Source organism: Ixodes scapularis, unplaced genomic scaffold, assembly GCF_016920785.2.
Source record: "Ixodes scapularis isolate PalLabHiFi unplaced genomic scaffold, ASM1692078v2 PGA_scaffold12__126_contigs__length_90152505, whole genome shotgun sequence".
Lineage (NCBI taxonomy): Eukaryota > Metazoa > Arthropoda > Arachnida > Ixodida > Ixodidae > Ixodes > Ixodes scapularis.
Window position 1 is genome coordinate 53,136,840 of NW_024609838.1, and position 17,572 is coordinate 53,154,411.

The window sequence follows — 17,572 nt, forward strand, 5'->3', positions numbered from 1 at the left end:
GGAGGCTTAAGAACAGCTCTATCGGCTCTTCCTAAGTCATACCCTTGTGACGACTCATCTAAATACAGATAATGCGATCTAGTAAAAATATGGGAAAAGGGCCAAGAAGTCTCGTTGTAGATAAAGTGCCACTTTGTATGAAGACATGTATTCCGTGTGCCCTTTTCATTCCTTCGGGCATCCATTCGTTTTTTCGTTAATCTATTCAATCATACTACGCTTGTAGCTTGGTAGAATATAGCTTTTTATGAGACGAGAAAGGCTAGATGCCTGAAAAACACAGAGTTACACTTATCGATGGACATGCAGACTTGTGGTCTGGGACAAACGCGAAGAACGAACAAAGCCTTCGGCACGTCCGGCGCACGCACCTTGGCGGGACATAAAATAGAAACACAGATACTTTGTTTAGAGGGAACTATACAACATATTTTTTCTCAGTGCGAAAAAATCCTGGCAGGCAGAACCACGTGCCGCAGATGGGAAGCGAGCTTCCCTACGGACACATTCAGATAATCTTTATACTGCGAAGTATAGTTCCCACAGCACACAAAAGTGTTCAGTTTTAGCAGGATTCTGTTGTGGGCGCTTTTACTGCTAATTGCCTTGCTCTTGTAGATATCCGTTGAGTCATTCTATGTTCGCTTCACTAACATCATTGCTTATGAGTACGTAGTCAATTGCTCTCTGCTAATTTCTGCGGCTCCATGTGGCTTTTCCCTCGCACTCTGGATCTAGGTTGACTATCTTTAAGCTATGCTTCTTGTCTTGTCTCCTAAAACATTCTGATTCACTTTCTGAACCATCCAACTTCAGTATGAGACAGTTTAAGTCGTCCACAACCAATATCGTCTCGTTTTCAAAAATTGTGGTGATATACTTTGAGATGCAGTTATAAACAGTGTTGTTCTGAGCCGGGTATTCATTTGCGGTAGCCATGTAGGCTGTACATATGCTTAGTTTTTATTTCCATTGAATGTTAGTGGTATTTTGCATGTTCTCTGCATTCCTGTTTCTGATGTGCTGCGTTACATTCAATGTTTTAATGCAGTACCATAAAACCTAATCCTCCTCCCTTTTTCACCCTGTTTGCACCGTTACAGTATCTTCAATCCATTTACTGTTTAGGTAAGGTCGTTTTTTTCTCAGGTGGGTGTGAGTTACGGCATATATTCGAATTTCTTCGCTTGCGTTGTGTTGAACTTCCTCCCATTTTAGTTAACTTCCTCCTTGCATGTTGAGTACGGCAATTCTGACTGCCTCCAATTGTTTTCTCCTATTGCTTCGCCTTGCCCTAACTCGCCTGTTTTTCAGTTCCTGGTTCTTCAGTGAACAGTATTCCTATAGCAGGGGCTCTCCCACTGGATCCACGATGGGTTCCGTGCTGTTCTTGATCCCTCTCTGTCCTCTAAGGCATGTGCAATTTCTGTCCTGTCTTTCACAGAGGGTTGCCCGGTCTGATCTCAGGTGCCTCCCTGAGGCTTACCATCCTGGCCTCCTATGTATTGACTTCGGATGCCGTTTTTGTTCTTTTTGGTCTTGCTCACTTCATTCTGTTACCCTTTTGGAAGTGCTCCGGCCCCTTCCAACCGATGGGTTTCTGGTTGTTGCGGCGGCAGTGTCGCGTTTCCCTCTGGCTAAAAGAACCCGTGTGCGCGTGACCAGCTGCCCGCCCGTTGCCTCGCTGGTAGCTTCGGTGTAGTGTTCGACGTTGAACGGATATTTCATTTTTTCCTTCGTCCAATGCAGGTTCACCGGCTGTAAGTTTTCTGGGCACTTCGTGCACAGTGTTTCCACGCTGTTAATATATTCCCAGAGCTTTTCTAGTGTGGCCGTGCCCATGGCTGTTATCTCGGTATACGTAGAGATGTGAATGACTTCTTTAAGGAATTTGGTTTGCATTTCCTCGATTATCTTGATGGTCTCGTCGAGGGATTTCAAGTTAAGGCAGTCATTGATTCCAGTGTGGTCGATAACCATGGTGGACTCATCTGGTTTTGAGGCCTCAACTGGTTCCTTGTCACGGGTGTGCCACTAGAAGGAAAGAAGAGGACGTGAAGCAAGGGGGCTCGAGGAAGAGAATCGGTGGAGATCCTTTTGGAATCGGCTGGAGCTTCCGGTCTCGGCGACGCCCCGAGCCAGAGGCGAGGCCTCGGCGACGCACCGAGCCAAAGACGAGCTCTCGGCTACGCACCGAGCAAGGAACGAGGTCTCGGCGGCGCCCCGAGCCAGAGGCGAGCACTCGGCGACACACCAAGCAAGCCTGGGCTACGCTCCGGGGAACTGGGGTCAGCCTGGAACATCGTTCCGCCAGTTCGGCATCCGAACGCTGAGCCCCAACCGCCCAACCACGAGCAAGTGTCCGTGAGTGGATCGACTGGGGACTTGTCACGGAGACGGGGACTTACTGATGCACTACTTCTAGTTATCTTTTTTTTTTCTCTCGTTTCTTCTTCTTTTGTAAATATATTACTTTACTCTCATCCTCCACTGCCTTCTTGTCTCTACTGACTCCGCGTACCTCCCCGGCGTGACAAATTGGCGAGCCTACCAGGATCCACCATCTTTCCATGCACTTAACCACGCCGGGTTGGGGGCGGACGGATCAGTGGAGCTGAGTTGGACGTGATGGGTACACAAAGTTTGATTGCGTTAGGAAAAGAGTTGGGCTACCAGGGAACCGAGCTTAAGAAATGGGTGGAGGAGGAAAGAGAGAGAATTAAAGAGGAAAGAGCCGAGAGGGCACGAGAGCGTGATGCCGCAAGGCTAGAACGAGAAGGCGAATGCCTACGACTAGATAAAGAACAAGAGGTACTTCGACTAAAATTAGCTGTACAGCAAGGCACGGCGGCGAGCCAGGAGGGAAACCATAATAACGGTGAAGGAGAGGCCGGCGGGCAAGCACAACGTGGGAGTCCGCATAAGTTAATCCCTCAATTCAAAGAGGAAAGAGACGATTTGGACGCCTATCTGAAGCGGTTTGATTGAACAGCCACCGGACTAGGATGGCCGCAAGAGAAGTGGGCGACAACACTTGGGTTGTGCCTGACCGGGGAAGCCCTCACTGTGGTGGGACGACTGTCCCCCGGGGACGCACTGGATTACACGCGAGTAAATCTGGCCTTACTGCAGAGGTTCCGCTACACAAAAGAGGGATACAGGGAAAAGTTCAGAGAGGAAAAGCCAGAGGACGGAGAAACAAGAAGGCAGTTTGCCGCCCGTCTAGCATGTTAGTTCGATAGGTGGGTAGAGATGGCGGAAGTAGCAAAGTATTTTGAAGCCCTACGTGATGCGGTCTTGGTGGAGCAGTTTCTAGTAACGTGCTCGAGCAAGTTATCAGTATTCCTCCGAGAGCGAGAATGCCGAGACTTAGACGAAGTGGCGTCAAAAGCAGATGTATTTCTTGCGGCGCAGGTTCAGCCCGGCACCTGTAAGCTCAAAGGTGGCGAGTCAGCTGAGAATTTGAATGCGGCATCGCCAAGAGATACTCTAACTTGTGCAGGCAGAAGAGTGTTGCGTTGCTTTCTTTGCAACAGGATCGGCCATAAAGCTGAAAACTGCCGCAGTCGACCGGCAATGCTTCAAAGCCCGACATGTTGGAACTGTGGTACGACCGGGCACCGGACCGAAGGCTGTGCGTCCAAACCAAGCGACAGACATCAAGCGTCGTGCTTGTGGGCTGACCCACGGAGAAATATGTCCGCCGAGATCGATGACGGTTTTGTTACCCTCAGGAACGGAGAGAAAATACCCTTTGTCAATACGGTAGTGGAACGCCCTCCAATCTGTCTAAGCGAGAATTTGCCAGTGATGGAGGGATATGTGGGTGACCGCAGAGTATCCGTATTGAGAGACACTTGCGGCAACACGGTAATAGTTCGCCAAGAGTTGGTCCCAAAAGAAGCGTTGACAGGAACGCTGAATCCGGTGTTTCTCCTAGATAAGACGGTAAGATATCTTCCGGAAGCTGAGATTGTCGGCCGCACGCCATTATTCACGGAAAAACTAATCGCAAAATGCGTGAGGGATCCTCTTTACGATCTGGTGCTGGGCAATGGACCGCCGATACGAGACGTCAACGATCCAGATCCATATTGGGACTCAGACAAACAATCGTGTCAAACTGAGGTAATGGTGTGCAAACCTCTTGATGAGGGAGAAAATATAATGAGAGTGGATCATTCGAAACAGGCCCAGGTAACGTCCAGACAAGCGACTTCGTTGGGAGATGGAGAAGAACAGTCCCTGAACACCACAGGAGCGGTGCAGGCCAAGACGGGTAGGAATCAATCGCTACCACCGCCTCCCGAATTAAGAGTACCACAAGTTTTACCATTGCATACCACCTCAGAGGAGCTGCGAGGAGCGCAGAAAAATGATTCGACTCTGAAGAAATGCTTCGACAGCGTTGGAAAGATAGTCAAAAAGCATAAAGGAAGGACGAAGTATGCATTCGTTATGAGAAGCGGGACGTTGTACAGAGATTGTACGTACAGCTCGGGTAGAAGAACGGAGCAGTTGGTGCTTCCAAAGAACTTCAGGCAAGCGGTCATGGCGATGGCTCATGATGGTTTGATGTCAGGGCACCAGGGGGTAAATAACACCGTGGGGCTAGTGGTATCTAAATTCTTCTGGCCCGGAATGCAAAGTGACGTTAAAAGATATGTTCGCTCGTGCGCCATCTGCCAGAGAACGGTGCAAAAAAGAAGAGTGGGAAAACCGCCCTTAGGGACCATGCCGTCGATTGCGATGCCTTTTCAAAGGGTGGCCAGTTACCTCATCGGCCCCATCACCCCGAAATCAAGGTCCGGAAAAAGATACATCTTGAACAATAGCGTAAAATGGGATGAAGAGGGGGAGTGGGGGGGGGGGGCGGGGGGCAGCATGAAGCTGCATGCTAAATTACGATTTTTATGTGGAGTATTTCAAGGGCTGTGATAACGTCGTCTCAGACTTTTTAAGTCGGATTTAAGACGAGAACCACGGTTTCGAAAAGGTTCTTGGACTGTGTAGACGCATTGGTTATTTTTTTGTGTAGACTAATATTTGTGACATGACAGGGTCGGGGTTCCTTTTTTTTTTTTGTTCTGCTGATATACATTGCGTTTGTGTGTGTGTGTGACTCAACCGGAAAGTTTACCTCTGTGGCATGAAGTTGTCGTCGTGTGGGACATGTGAACTTGAACATCGAACCAGGTGGTGCCAGTAAGCAATGCTGTAGTGAATGAAAACGGCCAGAGCGCATGCGAGGCGCGCGCCGTTCCACGGCATCAAGGGGAGCCATCTGAAGACGCCAGGAAGATAGAAGATCTCAAGGCGATCTTCTCAAAAGTGGAGAGGCAGTGTCACGGGTCTGCCACTAGAAGGAAAAAAGAGGGAGTGAAGCAAGGGGGCTCGAGGAAGAGAAGCGGTGCAGATCCTTTTGGAATCGGCTGGAGCATCCGGTCTCGGCGACGCCCCGAGCCAGAGGCGAGGTCTCGGCGACGCACCGAGCCAAAGACGAGCTCTCGGCTACGCACCGAGCAAGGAACGAGGTCTCGGCGACGCCCCGAGCCAGAGGCGAGCACTCGGCGACGCACCGAGCAAGCCTGGGCTACGCTCCGGGGAACTGGGGTCAGCCTGGTACATCGTTCCGCCAGTTCGGCATCCGAACGCTGAGCCCCAACCGCCCAACCACGAGCAAGTGTCCGTGAGTGGATCGACTGGGGACTTGTCACGGAGACGGGGACTTACTGATGCACTACTTCTCTTTTTGTTTCTCTCCTTTCTCTTTCTTTTGTAAATATATTACTTTACTCTCATCCTCCACTGCCTTCTTGTCTCTACTGACTCCGCGTACCTCCCCGGCGTGACATTCCTTCGCCCCTTCACCCCCTTTCCCGGCAGAAGGATGACTAGCACACTCTCGTGCCTGGAGACCTTTTGTAGTTAGGTAGGCTTAAAGCGGTTTACGTTGAAATCACCCACCACCAGCTCCAGTCGTCTGTGTTTTAATGTGGGTGTTCAAGGCAGTTCGTTGTTTTGCTGGGTTGGTGTTTCTCTTTCATTCAGGGCGGTGGATTTGTCCCACTTTTCTGACGCTCTTGGGTCTTCCTTTGTTTTGCAAAATTAATTAGCAATCCTTCTCTTCTTTTTGTTTAGATTTTCCGGGAGCTTTGTCAGGCGAGAGAGCCGGTGTTCCAAGTCTTGTACTACCGACTTCATTGCGCGCACTGTCGTTGCATTTCGGTGACCAACTTGCGGTGCATGGCCCCTAACGAAGTCCCAAATTTCTGATTCAATTCTCGCGTATCCTCTTGTAGACTCTTCCCTTCTCTCCTCCAGCTTTTGCTCCAGCAGCGTGAGCCGCAATCACAGCCCGCATGTGTAGCTTTCAGCCTCTGCCTCACTCCCGGTCCATCCCACCTGCTTAGTGAGGGTGCATCCCGTGCACTCGCTGCATGTCATTGTGAACTTCAACCACGGCTGTCCCTCAGCTTCCATATTGTAACGTTGAGTGAAAAAAGCGCCAAATGTCAGCAGTCAATCGATATCGCGTGATATCAAGCGCTTTCTAGGCGTTTCTCTCCTTTGTCGTTCCCGTCATGATCGACGCCGGGTCCCTTTTAGGTATAGGGTTTTCACAAAGCGTCCCGTCGACAGGTGGACTCGATTTCGCACCGCCCCAGCAACGCCGATTTTCAATTTTCAGGCAGGCTGCAACTCCACATAACGTGCGTCTGTTGTCCGCAGTTTTAGTTGCTTTGCTGGAGTACAGATGGCGCTACAAGTGCGCTGTCATGCGGGGTGTGGAAGCCTGGACCTGACGGACGCACCGGCGACGCCGGCACCTATTTGTGTTATTTGTCGGAGTACAGCTGGCGCTACCCGCGCGCGCTCTCGCTTTGTCATGCCGGCTCTGCAGCTCCTCTGGGCAAGGTACGTGGCGGCCAACCTTACTAGATTGCCTCAGTTGGGGAACTCCCGCAAAAGGAGGTACCCCCCCCCCCCCCTTCACTCACTTGAGTTCGCCTCCCGTAATTTGAGAAGCCATCTAGATTTTCGTTTCATAACTGTGTTTTTCGTAGAGTACGGTGGAAGGCCACATAGACGCTGTGTTTCGAAACGTCCTGTGGCCCAAGTTTTCAATATTACCTATTGAGCGTCGACCCCCGGGACTGCCAGCGCCTATCCGCGGAGGGATGCGGTGACACGAGAGAGATTAGGCGCGTGAGCACAAAGCTCGCTTCGATGCGAGCGTCGTCTGCTTGGCTAATCTGTTGAACGCACCCAGCCTGTTCATTATCTGCTGGCGTAGCTAACGTCCTTTAGGCAAATATGTGAACAGCGGTTGCTTGTGTGATACTGCGCACGCGTTGCATCAAACGCGCGTAATCTTGAGTTTCATTAAGTTTTTATTTTTTATTTTATGTTTGCGTTTACTTTGCGAGCACCAACAAAAATGAAAAATACGGAACACGAGAAAGTGAATGTAACGATGTATTAAACAATATACCTCAGCCAATGTTACGAGCCATGAAAACCAATCCAGTGGTTTCACTCTGCCACTTGACATCGTGCTTCCATGTGCAGTTGTACCCAACGGGAAGGCCACGTGACACACGTCAAGCGATGAACTGGCCAACATGGCTCGTCGCGTCGGCTTCGGTACAACACAAAGTGAAGCGGAGTATGGACTGGGTTTCCGCTTGGTCTTTTTTATTATCAGCAACGATGTTGATGTCGTAATCTAGCCTATGCAGCCGGGTAGCCACACTTTTCTATGACCTACGGGCGCGCGCATATTTATAGGCCTCCTCGAGAGCCCTCAGAGCAATGAAACGTGTTGTGAGATTGTCGATGGGCGGCATGACTTAAATGAATACAGCGACAGAAGCCGCGGTTACACAGGCTACCGTCAATAAGATTGTGAATGCATTCCAAGAGGAGGGGTGTAGCGGCGGTGCATCTCGACATTCCAAGCGCCCTTTGCCCCTTTGCTACTGAGCAAAGGCTGTGAGCGATCAACGGAATAGCCTAGCAGTCGACGTTCCCACCCCACACGTCTAACGTATCACCAGATAAACTGAACAAAGTATTTAGGTAGAACAAAGTGGTTCAATAAAGTAAGAGACACGCGCTTTGCAGATTTGATTGAAAAAATACGGCAATAATATCTGTAAGAAATGCAGTTAAAGCGGTTCGACAATAAAAACATTTTCGCAAATATTACCGATAAGATAAGTTGCACATTGTCCGTTACTGTCATACCTTAGTTATTTTGTTAAGATGCGTAACCGGTGGAGGAGCTAAAGTTTGAGGGTACAAAGATGTGTAGTAGGAGTAAATCGGAATATTTAAAATAATACCTGATTGATAGACAGTTTGACATCAAGTGTTAGGCTATTTATTGTCATACTAATACTGTTTTAGAGCGCAGCTCTTAGGCGCCCGTTCCCGGCTTGAGCGGCGTCGGCGTCGCCGTTGGCGTCGCCGTCGGCGTAACCGCGCGGTGCATTATGGGTAAATTTCCCCGCTAAATCTAGCAGAAATTTTCCCCGCTAGATCTAGCGGAAAAATTTCCCCGCTAAATTTAGCGGAAAAATTTTCCCGCTAGATCTAAGGGAAAAACTTCCCCGCTAAATCTAGCGGAAAAATTTCCCCGCTAAATTTAGCGGAAAAACTTCCCAGCTTAGCAGACAAATTTCCCCGCTAAACTTAGCTGAAAAATTCCCCCGCTAAATTTAGCGGAAAAATTTCCCCGCTAAATCTAGCAGAAAAATTCCCCACTAAATTTAACGGAACAATTTCCCCGCTAAATCTAGCGGGAAAATTTCGGTGCTAAATTTAGCTGAAAAATTCCCCTGCTAAATCTAGCGGAAAAAATTCACCGCTACATCTAGCGGAAAAACTTCCCCGCTAAATCTAGCGGAAAATTTTCCCCGCTAAATTTAGCGGAAAAACTTCCCAGCTTAGAAAAATTTCCCCGCTAAATCTATTGGAAAAATTTCTCCGCTATATTTAGCTTTAAAATTCCCCCGCTAAATCTAGCGGAAAAATCCCCCCGCTAAATCTAGCGGAAAAATTCCCCCACTAAATCTAGCAGAAAAAATTTCCCCACTAAATTTAGTGGAAAAATTTCCCCGCTAGATCTAGCGGAAAAACTTCCCCGCTAAATAGCGGAAAAATTTCCCCGCTAAATTTAGCTGAAAAACTTCTCCCGCTAAATCCAGCGGAAAAATTTCCCCGCTAAATTTAGCTGAAAAATTCCTCCGCTAAATCTAGCAGAAAAATTTCCCCGCTAGATCTAGCGGAAAAATTTCCCCGCTAAATCTAGTGGAAAAATTTCTCCGCTAAATTTAGCTGAAAACTTCCCCGCTAAATCTAGCGGAAAAATTTCCCCGCTAAATTTAGCTGAAAATTTCCCCGCTAAATCTAGCGGAAAAATTTCCCCGCTAGATCTAGCGGAAAATTTCCCCGCTATATTTAGCGGAAAAATTTCCCCGCTAAATCTAGCGGAAAAATTTCTCCGCTAAATTTAGCTGAAAAATTCCCCCGCTGAATCTAGCGGAAAAATTTTCCCGCTAAATCTAGCGGAAAAATTTCCCCGCTAAATCTAGCGGAAATTTTTCCCCGCGAAATCTAGCAGAAAAATTTCCCCGCTATATTTAGCGGAAAAATTTCCCCGCTAAATCTAGCGGAAAAATTTCTCCGCTAAATTTAGCTGAAAAATTCCCCCGCTAAATCTAGCGGAAAAATTTTTCTGGGGGTCACGTTACCCCCTGAGTTCACGTGACCCCCGTGGTCACGTGACACCCCCAGGTCACGTGACCCCCACGTGACCTTGGGGAGGGGGTCATGTGACCCCACCAAGGTCACGTGACCACCCCCCCTCGAGGTCACTTCACCCCCCCCTGAAAACACGTGAACCTCAGTACCCTTCCCTCCTCCTCCTCAAGAGTTGCGCTCTAATTCGGCGTTACAGGGAGTTGTAAACGGCTTTCATTTTTTTCTTCTAGCAGTCTACTATCTGAGAGGCTCAAGACGAACTAAAAAAGACAGAACGTTACCTATAGGTACGGGTACCTGACCCACCAGTAGCGTAGATGAAAGCGAAGAACAGAAATAACTTTTGCAAAGTAATGAAGTTATAATTTTCCCATGTAAAACCAACACTTAAAAATCGCGAAGCAAAATAAAGTTGCTTAATCATTAATTTAAAATGTTCACCTATCTGTAGTCCTTGAACCTAGTGAGACACCTTCAGTGTTTACCTTTTGCTTTTAAATTAATTTTTTATAAGCTTCCACGGGTCATCATGTTTTTTTTTTTTTTTTTTGCTTTAGTTTCGCCAACGGTATTGTGAAGCAATATGTAGCGAGCAAGCTCAATCCAGAACAACACAAAGCAGCAGAGACTGGCTTGACGAATTTTACAAACATCATTTTGGGACTCCAAAATGTCTTCCCATCTCTCACCTAGCTTGAAACAACGTCTCACTCAGTGTATCAAGTGAAGAAAAATATACACTAAATATATTTCCCCTTGTGTAGGAGACCAACCCATCGCGCGAGCACGGATATAGAAGGCGGAGCATATATTGTCAAGAACGACAAGTAATGAGGTGGTGAAATGACTAGAGAAAGTAAAGGCTCATAGGACGAACTTCTGCACAAAACAGAAGAAGGCTTGCGTCCCATTCGTTGATGGCGCCGAAACTGCAGTGTCGAACGCTCCAGCGATATGACTGTGGTTCACTACTCGGAGCGCCTTTTGTACACGCGTTGGTTTCTGGAACATTGGGCCTACAACTTTCGGCGCCTAGAACGTTCGTAGCTCGATCGGACAAGAAGGTTTACGAACTTACGAGGACGCCAAGCTTAAAGAATGAAAAAAAATCATTCCGCAGACTATAACCGAATCTGGATTTCGCGACAGCCAAGCACGGCAACCATTCGGCCGCACACACGCTCGCTCGATGACGCGCGTACCATCACTCCCCTCTTAAAAAAAAATTGCTTCAAAGCAACTTGGCAGAACCGAAACAAACAAAATAATGGCGAACTACGGGGATTTCTAAAACACAATCCTATCGAGCGTAGTACAAAACGCAATTCAGAGTCCCATCGATTGTATCATGGCTTGAAACGCGCGACATGAATGACTTCCGGTCGTGGGGAGCGGCCTGATCAAGTCCGTGCTCCTCCGGGCATTACCTCTCAGGTCGGATCCCCAAGCTGACGAAGCACTTTGTAGGGTTCAAAGTAGCGCTTCATGAGTTTCTCCTTTAGACCCCGTCGTCGTATCTGGGCCCAAATCCACACACGCTCGCCCCCATTAAACATTTACTTTCTCCAGATAATTCACGGCCTAATCATTTCTCATCCGTGACATCTCCGGCGGAGGTGTGGGGTATTGCATTCGATGCCCGTGAAGCCTACCCCTCCAAAGACGACCCGGACAAGTAAGGTGCTCAGCCCCGGAAGGCTACCCTACGCCGAAATCTACGATGCCCGAACAAGCCGTCATTCCAAAGGGCAACCCTCGGAATTAGGATTCCGGCCACAGCGGTAAAGACGAAAACCGTGACGATGACCACTCCAGCCGTTGTTGCCCGGCCCGTCACTGCCCGCACGCCCGCGTCATTCCTCGGTAAGACTTATGAAAACGTCCAGGTCTGGCTACAGCAGTAAAATCGAGTGGCCAGCGCAACCGATGATGGGGACGAAGAGCGCCTTCGGAGTCCTTATTCGCGATTTAAGGAACGGCAAGGCACTGGTTCGAGAATCGTGAAACTTCCTTAACCTTGTGGACCGCCTGCAAGAATGCAGCGATACGGATATTCATGAACCAATATCAACGGATGAGGGCCGAAAACCATCTTCGAATGACGACCCAGGAAAAAAACGGGACTATCACCAGTTTCGTCGAGGATGTTCTGCGCCAGATTGTACGCAGTCGACCCTCAAGCCACCGACGAAAAGAAGCTGCGTATCTTGATGCGAGGTGTGAAGGATGACATCTTCGGTGGCCTTGTTCGCAAGCGCGAACATAGAACGCGCCCTGCTCGCAAGAGCCGGCCACTACCATCGGCACACGAGCGTCGCTGCTTCTACTGCATTGGGCTACGACATCAGCCCTATAGCATCCCAAGCATTCGTGACATCATCTGTGAAGTCGCCCGGAAAGATTTACGCAAGATGCTTCCTGCTGCGGATCGCCCGTCCTCACTATCGCTTACCGAGGTTGCCCGAGAGGAGGTTTACCGAGCCTGCCAAAATGAAGTCCCCATTAACACGCCGACGCCGCAGGAACCGATGTTGAGCTACGCTACCGTGGCCCGACGACCGCCGCAAGCTAAACGATAGGCGATGGCACCACCCCAATGAGACCCTCCGATGCGACACTCGCCCAGAAAGACCGATGTGTGGATTACGGCCGATCATTCCATTTGTGCTACCATTGTGGGGAAGCCGACCATATTTGTCGCCGTTGCCTCTACCGCCAACTAAAGCTGTGTGGCTTCCACCCGAGCGACCCACACCCAAACTACGGCGAACGACCGCAGGAGATTGAAAAGAACCTTCACCGACCTTAGTCTTCCACGCTTGCACATCCCCGAGGGGACCCAACGCCATCACCATTACGTCCAGCCTCACCGATGCACCGTGTCCTTCGTGCGACACTATCACCCATGTCTTGTAGGGAAAACTAAGAGCGACAACTCCGTGAGGTAAAGTCGCCGTGGACGGACGTCGTAAAGTTGCCGTGGACGAACGCCGGAGCGCTCCGACGGTCCCGACGCCACGCATCGCAACGGCGCTCCGGCAATGGTGCCCTACTACGTAAACGTTGTTATCGATGGCCACGACTCATCAGCACTCACGGACGTCATAACAGACTACTCATTCTTGAGTGGGAAGCTCTCTTTCCGACTTTAAAATGTGACTGCCCCGTGGAGCTGGCCTCCGATACGAACCTTGGTGGGACTCCTCATCATGCTTCTCAGAAGGTGCACTACTGGCGTCGAAATTCACGGCGAGACGTGTCCTGTGAAATTCGTCGTTCTACAAGACTGTGCCAGAGACGTCATTCTCGGCATGGACTTTCTGTGTGAATACGGCGCCGTCATCGATTTTGGACAAAACAAATTGACATTCTGGACACCTGTTTCGCCTTCTGAGAAACCCCGAACTGCGTCAGCCTCTGTCGGCATCGTTGCCGACCACGTGAACCTGCCGCCACGATCAAGTGTTGTTGTATCTGTCGTGACAGACGAAGCTTTCTGTGCCGAAGTTCTTCTAAAAGGTAACCTTTAGTTGCTCCTTGGAAGAGGAACAGGCGTCGCAAGAGGAGTCGCTGAATTTCAGGATGGGCGCACTGTGGTCCTCGTGATGAATTTCCGACAAAAAACGCAACACCTCACTAAAGGTGCAGCTGTGGGTCATGTCGAGGAACTCCGAAACTCCACCGAATTCACTGCGATTGCTGAAGAATCATCACCACCTCATCAAGACATTACGCCGCCAGCGCAGCTCAACATTGACTCTAAGCTTCTGGGTCCGAAACGACGGCGGCTGAATAAAATCCTCGCCGAATATAGCGACTGCTTCGCGACATCGTCAAAGGTGCAAGAAATACCACCGTGGCGGAGCATCGCATCGCTACCGAGGACGACGACCTCTGTCTGAATCAATTACCATAAGGAGCCTCAGCAAAAGAAAGGAAGGGCATTCAGTAGCAAGTGCAAGAAATGCTTAATGAAGGAAAAATCCCTATTTAAATATCTCAAATGTATAAGGAATTTCTTTATGCTATGAACAGATCTGAATCATAATGCCCGTGTCCCATTAGAGCGACAGACGGAAACAAAAGACAGCGACAAGCCTCAAACCAGAGTCGTTCGCATTTTGAGAGGCCTTAATAAAGGAGGCTATGCTCAAGCACGAGCATTATGCACGCGAGGTTATCTTCGGCAGGCTTGCAATCGCTCGTGCTTACTTCACAAGCACCGAACGACTAAACGCCTACCAAAGGTACCATCGCGAGCATGCTGAATGGGTTCGAGGCTTGTCGCTGTCTTTTGTTTCTGTCTGTCGCTCTAGTGGGACACGGGCGTAACAGACACATTAGAACATATAAGGACAATATAAAACGCATATGAGAACAATACAAGAACTCTATAAGCTATAAAGGTACGTATAAAAATCTTTAAAGAAACGGGTAAGAAGTGTTTTATGAGTTTCTAATATGGTGCTTATATGCCCTTATATATCCTACATTGATATTATAGTTTTAGTAAAGATGTTCGTTCTTTGAAATTGCGCCGGAACCCGTCGTCGGAGGCAGCTGATGGTCGCTGACGGAAGAGTAAACCAGACATGACACTGCGAATAAGGAACAAGAAAAGACGCGGCTATTTACAAGCGCAGCTATTTTTCGAATTGTGCAATGTCCTCTGCGCCAGCCCGCACGAGCGTCGACAGTCTACCCACACACAGGGGTTCACGTGCAAACGCAAACACGCACAGAAAAAAAAAAAAAAACGAAACTCAGTTTCGTTCCGGCGTCCATTCACGGCAGTGGCGGGGCCGATTCTCACACCTGCCGACTAAGTATTGTTTTTGGTCCCGAAATGTCAAAAACATAATGTTGCCACGCGCGTCAGCTAGCAAGCTCCAGCGTGGCCGAGTGGTTACCGCGCTTGACCTTCACGCGTAAGTTGTAGGTTCGATTTCAGTCAGCGGACTGTCATTTTATTTATTCTTTCAATTTGGCCTTCTCGTAAGTTCTAGAACATTCTCACCTCATCGTGTTCCGATTGTTCTACGCACCGAAATGTCTACCCCGAATGATCCGGAAACCAATGAGGGTACGTAAGGGGACTCCGAAAGGCGAGCGGAGTCAGTTTCGCCCTAGCCTCCCGAACGAAAGATTCATCAATGTAACCCTGTTTGGCAGTCAATGTTTTCTAGTGGACCGCTGACTGTGCCTTACTGTACGTCAAGCATGTCTGATTGGCCAACAAGTTACTCTGGCCGACAGTCAACTCCAGTCAGACCCCGCTTGTCGCCTTTCTGATGGTTTTCTGGTGGCAGTCGGCCGCCACGAAATGCCATCAGGATGTCTTGGTGGTGATTCTGACTGTACATTGATTTTTTCTGACTGTACGTCAGAAAGCTTTGACGTGCCGACAGACGTACGGTCAAAGGACGTAAAGTTCGTTCGGATACCACTATTTCGTCAAATCTATGAATACGAAAAGTAATCTATGCACGAGAAAACGATTTTGGGACGCGAGCCCATAAAACCGCTGACGTTAAAGATATGACACGCAACCGACCGACAACCTTGATCAAAAGCCCGCCGAAGCGAGGAACACGACACTTCGCACTTCGCTTCGCCCATAGAGGCTTCGCCGAGCTTTCATGAACGATCGCTCTCGACTCGTTTTGTTTGCCTGCTCGCTCCAACCTGTCGATCCTGCCCGGGCTCTACAATGTCATATGTTTTAGTAAAATTTCTACTCGACAAGACCCAGCCTGTTGTGAGTTCCGACGATGTAAGGGACTTTAGTAGTGTAGTTGAAGACGACAGGGTGTACCAGGTCTACTGGGCCGGTGATGCGCGAACAAAAGGATCGTTCTACGACGCGAAAGTACTCTACATGGCAGGTAAGTAGAACTGAAGTACGGCGAGTGATGTACGAGTGCTTTGCATAACATGCTGACGGCTTAACTGCATTTGCAGCCGAAACATTTCGTATAAAACGAATAGTCAAATCGAGTGTCCCTAACGGTGGCGTACCATAGCGGTTAAGGTGTCCGATTTGTACGCATGTGGTCGCGGGTTCGATGCGAGGTGGTGCTGCTTTTTTTTCCAGGAACATTTTGTTTTATCGAGGCATTTGGCGATATTTATTAGCATCCTCGATCATCCACACCGGTGCGCACTGGGGCACTGAGGTGCGCCCCTTCATCTTCGATCAAGTGCACCGGTGCGCACCGTACGTCCTCGATCAACGAAGCGCACCCTCCCGGTGCTGCTTTTCGTTGCCCCAACATGCACCAAGAAAATCGGCGGTGCGCCGGGGTGCAGTCCCATCAGGCATTGCGGCCGGGAGCGGGAATCGAGAAGATGGCGGGAGTAGCAGACGCGCAGACTATCGAGATGGCGATCTTGCAAAAACGAACACGCCTTGCAGCTGCACTAGATGATTTCCTCGGGTCTTCTGACGGCGAGACGACGAGCTTCTCACCATCGCCGCGATTACTGGCGATTGCTGCGGTGGCAAGGAGCGCCCGAAAAGCACGAACTTCGTGGAAAGCGGCGCGAGGCGTTTCGATGACAGCGAGGTACGGTATTATCCGTATTATCTGGCGTTTCGTTTTCTTGAACCAATAATGATGGCCAACATATACATGTGGAATTGTCACCCGCTTCGTGAACCCATCGACAATCACGTCCACGATGTTTATTTCTGTGGGACCGTCAAATCCGCGAGTAAAGAAATAAAAGAAATTGACAGCAGACGGGCATCGTGCGCTGACCTACGCAAGAAAAAACGAACAAAACGCGAAGTGACGCAAGGTGGAGCTCGCCGCGGTGCACCGGCGCGGCGCAGTTTGTCCTCGATGTTGCACCGACATCGCGCTGCACGACCGAGGAGCGCTGTGCACTGTGCTGGTTTCAGGGCGATTCCAGGGCGAGTTGATCGAAGATGCTATATGAGTGCGTATAGCTTTACTCTTATATAAATGCTGCCCTTGTTGATGAAATTCCCTTGGCAGTGGCAGTCAGACGTCATCTGATGGACCATCAGATGACGTCTGATGGTTCATCACGTTCCACCAACGCTGCTGACTGGCAGTCAGTGTCCCAAATTACGTAGCTTGATGGAATTTTCAATAGGGCTTTGATTCAGCTGCCACGCCGACTCCGACGCCCGCGACGCTCTCCTGTTTTCTTCTTTTTAGTTTTTGTTTTGGGCACAAGTTCGCCCCATTAAACGTTGTTTCTTAAGTTATCTTCGCCTCCTCAATTGTCATTCGTGACAATATAGCATCTAAACTCAAACACGTATGCATATCCCTCATACCTTTCACAGAGTTTGTGACTCAATCCTTAAAAAACCAAACTATAAAAGAAATTCACACCAATATGCCAATCACTCGCTAGTAAAGTGATTCTTACTGTGACCGCCAAGGCTCGAAAGGAATGCCGAATCTCGTGCCGAGACTAGCGCAGGATCTAGCCTCCTAGCCTCGGCCTCTTTGCCGACAGATTATTTAAGCCACTAAGATTTCGACGGGGCTTGATCCGGACGGTGTATACCTGGTTCCGGAACATCCCTTCACAAGCGCGACTACAGTTTATACACTGTCCTGATTAGAAATCAGGAATAGGCCTCGAAGGCGGCCGCCGTTGTCGACGTCGTCCGCACTCCCAGCTCTCGCACACGTGGCCAGCTGGCAGATGGTCGAGTGTTCATCGGCGTCCCTAGCTATATTCTGGGACGACTTCATATCGTAGACGGCGTCCTCGTCGCTGTTCCAGCTTTCCCTGACATCTTCACCGGCCCGCTGTGACGTCA